A 9,316-nucleotide genomic window follows, 5' to 3' on the forward strand; every position below is an offset into this window, starting at 1 on the left:
GTACATGTACGAGGTGAAGTAAATGTATATTCAATCAATAGTGTGTTTAAAGTAGTATTTTTTAAATAACAACCTTGGTATTACATCATATATCTGATTGTTAATTATTATAGTATGATATTTATGAACTCAGCCAGAGTACATTGTCAATTTTTTCTACTTTCTTTACTTCTAGCCTTCGTTTAGTATGAATGTCTGTCTGTGTGAATGTGTGAGCGAAAGAGTTAGAATTCTTAAAACCCTGTACCCCCTGGTCAGGTTGGGTTGTAAGGGTTTTGTAAAAGCCTGACTATATACCTGTATAAATGTTGTTAAAACTGAAAAAAAAATGAATATTTTTGTTTCTTAATCCCCTTTATATATATATATATATATATATATATATATATATATATATATATATATATATATATATCAATCTTTAATGTTTTTGTTTGTTTGTTTGTTTGGTTATATATATTGGATGCATATATATGTATTTGGGTTGGGTTGGGTGAAAATTATAATTTCATTGCGTGCGCTAAAGCAATTTTATTTTGTAAACTAAAGTAAGGTATAATGATGTATTGTTTAAAGTCTCCAAAAGATATATACCAAACTACAATTTCATGACAGTTTTGATAAGTGTCCTTTTCGTCATGTATTGGTCTATTATAAAACTTCTGAAAGGTTTTGCATGACAATCCAAATTTGTTTGCTTTTGATGTGCTTGCACCTCTGGTAGAATGAGGTTTGAAAATTGAGATATCTATTCCAGCCAGTGCCATTAGACATTTTAACCAATTAGCAATTGTGCAGGATTTAACTGCTCTGTGGGGTTTGATGTAGCTCTAAGGTCTTTAGTTTTTTTCTAGGTAAATTATTGTACACGAGATAATGTCCAATTTTTTTATTCCCTTCAAAGTCAAATTCAATGCTTATTGCATTTTGTCCAACTTGTCTCGATTTAGTCAATTTTGACAAAATGAAGACAATCTTATCACTGCATAAGCTCATGTTTCCAATATCCAGTTTATGGATTTCTGATGATCTACTTGCAGATGCAAGTGCCATAAGCATGCATAATTTCATTGTAATCTCTTTAAGAGAAATATCTTGATCACTTTCCATACTGATGATGTATGATAGAACTTTGTTTACATCCCACATTTGTGTATATCGAGGAATTGGTGGTTTTTGTTAAATATCCCTGTATTAAGTGACATATCAACTCATGCTTTCCACATTTTCCCCTCTACTCTTGCATGGAAGGCAGAAATGGTTGACCTGTAGTTTGATGGTTCTATATTCATATCCTCTAGCATAAAGCTCTGCTAAGAAGTCGGTTATATTTTCCACAGTGGTGTGACACCAGCCACTCCACTGTCTCCAGCAGCTATTGTAAGCTGTCTGAGTTCCTTTCCGCCATCCTGCTGCCAAAAGTTCGGAAGTTTGTTTAGAAACTCCTGCTGCTTCCTTGCTTCTGAAACTTTCCATGCCACTAATTTCAGCGTGTGGGTTCTCATTAGTGGATGCATCTGACCCTCTGGTGATAGTAGCAGATCTTGAATGGGAGGTAACATTGGATTGTCTATTGGCAGTGCCAAAAGCATTGGATAATATAGCTGGGTTTGTCATGCTGGAGTTATTATTATTATTTCTGCTTTTTCCTTCAGCACTTTTGCCAGGCATCTTGTTATCAGACAGAATGGTGGGGTGCATACCTTTATTTCTTTTGCCATGGTATTTGAAATGCACATGTTCCCTTTGATTGTGGGTCGGGGCGCCTGGTCATATACTGTTGTAGCTGAGCATTTCTAATGGGCCCCGTCTCTGATTGATCTGTTTGGAAATCCCCTGATTCAGCATCCAGTTGCTCGAGTCTTTCATGTGTTGACTCTCTGAGTCTGCCTGAATGTTCGGTCTCCCGGGGAGATATTCTGCAGTAATTATGATCTGCTTGGATAGGCATAATAACCATATCTCTTTCGTTATTTTTAGTAACAAACCTGAATGGGTGCCCCCCCCCCCCCCCCCCCCCCCCCCTCTTGTTTAGATGGGACACTGTTGTTTTGTTGTCTGACTTTATGTGAACATGAATATTTTTGCTTTCCTTCGTCATAGATTGAACTGCCTTCATTTCCAGTGCATTGATGTGCAGTTCTTTCTCTAATGGGGTCCATGGTCCTCCCATTTTTACTGATAGAATGGGATATACCCCCCCCCCCCCCCCCCCCCCCCCCGTTTTGAGGCATCTGTCTCTATTATTAGATCCGGGTTCACTGACATTTGAATTTGTTTCCCATTCCATTAATCCAGCTGCTGGATCCACCAAGTTATCTTCTCTGCATGTTTTGGGAAGAACAATCATTTTCTGATAATTCTCTTGTGATTTCATAAGATACTTGGTCTGGAACATTTGTAACTCTCTTACATAAAGAGAAGCCGGGATAACTGCCTCTACTGTGGCATTTACTGTACCGATTAAACTTGCTAATTCTTGAATTGATACAGTTTCCTTGCCTAATAGATTTGAAAATGTTTGCTTTATACCAGTTTTTGAAAGAGTTATCTCCATTTTTAATGAACCTATTGTAAGACCTAAGAATTCTAGTTGTTGAGTGGGATCTAGAACTGATTTTTTTTTCCAGTTTACAAGCCAACCCAGATTGTGAAGGAGCCACAGCAAAGTGTCTCTGTCTTTTTGCAGCCCGTCTTGTGATTGATTTAGCAACAATATATCGTCCAAGTATATCACTAGACGGACCCCTATTCGCCTCGACCGCCGCGGTGGCCGAGAGATAAGAGCGTTTGCCCCGCATGCGGAAGACCCGGGGTTCGAATTCCCGTCGCAACACGCCTAAGTCGTTAAAACAGGTAGTGACAGTTCCATCGCCAAAACGCTCGGCATCAGGTGTGAATGTCACGGGTCCTCGGAGATGACCTTAAAAACGGATGACCCGTGTCACAGTAGGTGTGGCACGCTAAAGAACCCTCACTGCTCAATGGCCGTAAGCGCCGAGCATAGGCCTAAATTTGAAGCCCTTCACCGGTCTTGGTGACGTCTCCATATGAGTGAAAAATTCTCGAGTGAGACGTTAAGCAAGATACAATCAATCAATCAATCAACCTATTCGCCTCAGTAGGGCAACAATTGGTTTCATAATTTTTGTGAAAATCCGTGGGCCTGATGTCAGTCCGAAGGGTAGACTTCGGTACTGCAGTATCTGACGAAACATCAAAAAATTTCTGTGATCTTAGTGAATTGGTATGCAGAAGTATGCATCCTTGAGATCTACTTTGCATAGCCAATCCCCCTTCTGTATGAGATTTCTCACAACCTGAAAGTCTTCCATCTTGAAGTGATTGTAAGTCACGTATTGGTTCAGGCTTTTCAGGTTGAAGATTAGTCTCATTCCTCCATCCCTCTTGGGGCGTACAAATAAATGACTGACAAACTGATATTTTGTCTGAGAATGAACAAACTCCAATGTCCTTTTTGATAACATTTCCTCTACTTCTGAATTTAGAATATATGTTTCCATTTCTGGCAGAACGATTTGATATTGTGAATTTGTTTGAATTGGTTTTGCATGAAATTCTATCTGGTATCCGGAAATATTCTCCAACAAGTATTTGTCTCTTGTTATCAATTTCCAATTTTCTAGAAAGTGTTTTAATCTCCCCCAAAGGGAATGTCGTTTTGATGAATTTCTTTGAATTCTTTCTGACTTACTGAAGCATGCAGTTTGTTCAGACTCGATATTCTCACTATTTATTGTAAAACTAGAGGTATGACCTCTTTTAATTTCATACCTGCTGTCTCCAGTTCTGTTCTTCTTGGGGATCCTAAATCCAGAACCTCCCTTCTTTGGGCCTTGCCCACTTTGTTTGAAAGATTGATATGTCGAGACTCTGCCCCCACGTCCTTGGCTATGACCTTGCGAGTATACACGTGAGGGCGTCCCCCGAAAGGGCTGGTCAAAACGTCTACGCTTTGATTGGATCTCACGGGATATTTCCCTTGCACGCTTCTTGCTCTTGCATCTACGATCCAGGGCTTTATATATGGTGTCACAGTACAGGGTATCGGTCTTCTGAGCTAAATCATTCTCGTAAGTTTTTCAATTGCTCTTTGGCCTTTTTTTTTTTTACACCTTTCATGATCTTGGCTAGGAAGTTCAGGCGTCGTTCGTACAAACAAGTAGCATTTGCCTGCCCGACCAGAACGACCACTTGCTCCACTAATTTGAGTATATCCATGACTGAAAATTTGTCATTTTCTTCCTGTCCTTTCCTAGCCCCATCAATGGCTGACCAAACTTTGACCAATGGTCCCATAACTTGTGTTATTTTCTTTTGTATAAAAGCTAAACTTTTATCATGCATCTTAAGAAATTTCACAGAGTTGTAGTCTATGAAATCTTCTACAAACTCGTCAACCTTTGGAGGGTTGCAGAAAGTATTTGAAGGCACAGGAGCATCATCTAGAATATTTCTCTTGATGCTCTCATCTGTCAGATGTTTATAGAAGTACTTTCTACAGTACGATGCCATGCCCCCCTCCAACATGAACGACGATTCACCCTCAGTAGAGTTAAGTCTTTCAGAGTCAGACTCATTGTCAGCATGTATTGACAAACTGTCCCCATTGTAATCACTTTGAGCCCCCTAGGCAATTTCACCCTTACTGAAATCTCCCCTACTCGATTCTTGACCCGACTCATATGGGTCACTATCAGAAAAATGGTCGCCAAAATGGCCTTTCTCCATAATGCACAACGTGCCGTAAAATAATCACAACACAACGTGTCAAAAAGTTGCACAACGTGTCTATATAGTATACACAACGTGTCTATATAGTATACACAACGTGTCTATATAGTATACACAACGTGTCTATATAGTATACACTGTCTATATAGTATACACTGTCTATAGAGTATACACAACGTGTCTATATAGTATACACAACGTGCCTATATAGTATACACAACATGTCTATATAGTATACACAACGTGTCTATATAGTATACACAACGTGCCTATATAGTATACACAACGTGTCTATATAGTATACACAACGTGTCTATATAGTATACACAACGTGTCTATATAGTATACACAACGTGCCTGTATAGTATACACAACGTGTCTATATAGTATACACTGTCTATATAGTATACACAACGTGTCTATATAGTATACACAACGTGTCGGTATAGTATACACAACGTCTCTATATAGTATACACAACGTGTCTATATAGTATACAAAACGTGTCTATATAGTATACACTGTCCATATAGTATACACAACGTGTCTATATAGTATACACAACGTGTCTATATAGTATACACAACGTGTCTATATAGTATACACTGTCTATATAGTATACACAACGTGTCTATATAGTATACACAACGTGTCTATATAGTATACACAACGTGCCTATATAGTATATACAACGTGTCTATATAGTATACACAACGTGTCTATATAGTATACACAACGTGTCTATATAGTATACACAACGTGTCTATATAGTATACACAACGTGCCTATATAGTATACACAACGTGCCTATACAGTATACACAACGTGCCTATATAGTATACACAACGTGTCTATATAGTATACACTGTCTATATAGTATACACAACGTGTCTATATAGTATACACAACGTGTCTATATAGTATACACAACGTGCCTATATAGTATATACAACGTGTCTATATAGTATACACAACGTGCCTATATAGTATACACAACGTGTCTATATAGTATACACTGTCTATATAGTATACACAACATTCCTATATAGTATACACAACGTGTCTATATAGTATACACAACGTGTCTATATAGTATACACAACGTGTCTATATAGTATAAACAACAACGTGTCTATATAGTATACACAACATGTCTATATAGTATATACAACGTGCAAATATAGTATACACAACGTGTCTATATAGTATACACAACGTGCCTATATAGTATACACAACGTGTCTATATAGTATACACAACGTGTCTATATAGTATACACAACGTGACTATACAGTATACACAACGAGCCTATATAGTATACACAACGTGTCTATATAGTATACACTGTCTATATAGTATACACAACGTGTCTATATAGTATACACAACGTGCCTATATAGTATACACAACGTGTCTGTATAGTATACACAACGTGTCTATACAGTATACACAACGTGTCTATATAGTATACACAACGTGTCTATACAGTATACACAACGTGTCTATATAGTATACACAACGTGTCTATACAGTATACACAACGTGTCTATATAGTATACACAACGTGTCTATATAGTATACACAACGTGCCTATATAGTATACACAACGTGTCTATATAGTATACACAACATGTCTATATAGTATACACAACGTGTCTATACAGTATACACAACGTGTCTATATAGTATACAAAACGTGCCTATATAGTATACACAACGTGTCCATAAATATACACAACGTGTCTATATAGTATACACAACGTGTCTATACAGTATACACAACGTGTCTATATAGTATACACAACATGTCTATATAGTATACACAACGTGTCTATATAGTATACACAACGTGTCTATATAGTATACACAACGTGCCTATATAGTATACACAACGTGTCTATATAGTATACACAACAACGTGTCTATATAGTATACACAACGTGCCTATATAGTATACACAACGTGTCTATATAGTATACACAACGTGTCTATATAGTATACACTGTCTATATAGTATACACAACATGTCTATATAGTATACACAACGTGCCTATATAGTATACACAACGTGCCTATATAGTATACACAACGTGCCTATATAGTATACACAACGTGTCTATATAGTATACACAACGTGTCTATATAGTATACACAACGTGTCTATATAGTATACACAACGTGTCTATATAGTATACACAACGTGTCTATATAGTATACACAACGTGTCTATATAGTATACACAACAACGTGTCTATATAGTATATACAACGTGCCTATATAGTATACACAACGTGTCTATATAGTATACACAACGTGTCTATATAGTATACACAACGTGTCTATATAGTATACACAACGTGCCTATATAGTATACACAACGTGTCTATATAGTATACACAACGTGTCTATATAGTATACACAACATGTCTATATAGTATACACAACGTGTCTATATTAATAGTATACACAACATGTCTGTATAGTATACACAACGTGTCTATATAGTATACACAACGTGTCTATATAGTATACACAACATGTCTATATAGTATACACAACGTGTCTATATAGTATACACAACGTGCCTGTATAGTATACACAACGTGTCTATATAGTATACACAACGTGTCTATATAGTATACACAACGTGTCTATATAGTATACACTGTCTATATAGTATACACTGTCTATATAGTATACACAACATGTCTATATAATATACACAACATGTCTATATAGTATACACAACGTGTCTATATAGTATACACAACGTGTCTATATAGTATACACAACGTGTCTATATAGTATACACAACGTGCCTATATAGTATACACAGCGTGTCTATATAGTATACACAACAACGTGTCTATATAGTATACACAACGTGACTATATAGTATACACAACGTGTCTATACAGTATACACAACGTGTCTATATAGTATACACAACATGTCTATATAGTATACACAACGTGTCTATATAGTACACACAACGTGTCTATATAGTATACACAACGTGCCTATATAGTATACACTGTCTATATAGTATACACAACGTGTCTATATAGTATACACAACGTGCCTGTATAGTATACACAACGTGACTATATAGTATACACAACGTGTCTATACAGTATACACAACGTGTCTATATAGTATACACAACATGTCTATATAGTATACACAACGTGTCTATATAGTACACACAACGTGTCTATATAGTATACACAACGTGCCTATATAGTATACACTGTCTATATAGTATACACAACGTGTCTATATAGTATACACAGCGTGTCTATATAGTATACACTGTCTATATAGTATACACTGTCTATATAGTATACACAACGTGTCTATATAGTATACACAACGTGTCTATATAGTACACACAACGTGTCTATATAGTATACACTGTCTATATAGTATACACAACGTGTCTATATAGTATACACTGTCTATATAGTATACACAACGTGTCTATATAGTTTACACAACGTGTCTATATAGTATACACAACGTGTCTATATAGTATACACTGTCTATATAGTATACACAACATGTCTATATAATATACACAACATGTCTATATAGTATACACAACGTGTCTATATAGTATACACAACGTGTCTATATAGTATACACAACGTGTCTATATAGTATACATAACGTGCCTATATAGTATACACAACGTGTCTATATAGTATACACAACAACGTGTCTATATAGTATACACAACGTGTCTATATAGTATACACAACGTGTCTATATAGTATACACAACGTGTCTATATAATATACACAACGTGTCTATATAGTATACACAACGTGCCTATATAGTATACACAACGTGTCTATATAGTATACACAACGTGTCTATACAGTATACACAACGTGTCTATATAGTACACACAACGTGTCTATACAGTATACACAACGTGTCTATATAGTATACACAACGTGTCTATATAGTATACACAACATGTCTATATAGTATACACAACGTGTCTATATAGTATACACAACGTGCCTATATAGTATACACAACGTGACTATATAGTATACACAACGTGTCTATATAGTATACACAACGTGTCTATATAGTATACACAACGTGCCTATATAGTATACACAACGTGCCTATATAGTATACACAACGTGCCTATATAGTATACACAACGTGTCTATATAGTACACACAACGTGTCTATACAGTATACACAACGTGCCTATATAGTATACACTGTCTATATAGTATACACAACGTGTCTATATAGTATACACAACGTGTCTATATAGTATACACTGTCTATATAGTGTACACTGTCTATATAGTATACACAACGTGTCTATATAGTATACACTGTCTATATAGTATACACAACGTGTCTATATAGTATACACAACGTGTCTATATAGTACACACAACGTGTCTATATAGTATACACTGTCTATATAGTATACACAACGTGTCTATATAGTATACACTGTCTATATAGTATACACAACGTGTCTATATAGTTTACACAACGTGTCTATATAGTATACACAACGTGTCTATAT

General features: G+C 36.0%; 1 pseudogene; it reads right to left on the reverse strand.

Moving 5' to 3' along the window:
• Positions 1–1,770: 1,770 nt before the first annotated feature.
• On the reverse strand, positions 1,771–4,752 carry LOC125674497 (uncharacterized; annotated as a pseudogene).
• Positions 4,753–9,316: the final 4,564 nt, after the last annotated feature.

Source organism: Ostrea edulis, chromosome 3 (genome assembly GCF_947568905.1).
Source record: "Ostrea edulis chromosome 3, xbOstEdul1.1, whole genome shotgun sequence".
In the NCBI taxonomy this organism is placed as follows: Eukaryota; Metazoa; Mollusca; class Bivalvia; order Ostreida; family Ostreidae; genus Ostrea; species Ostrea edulis.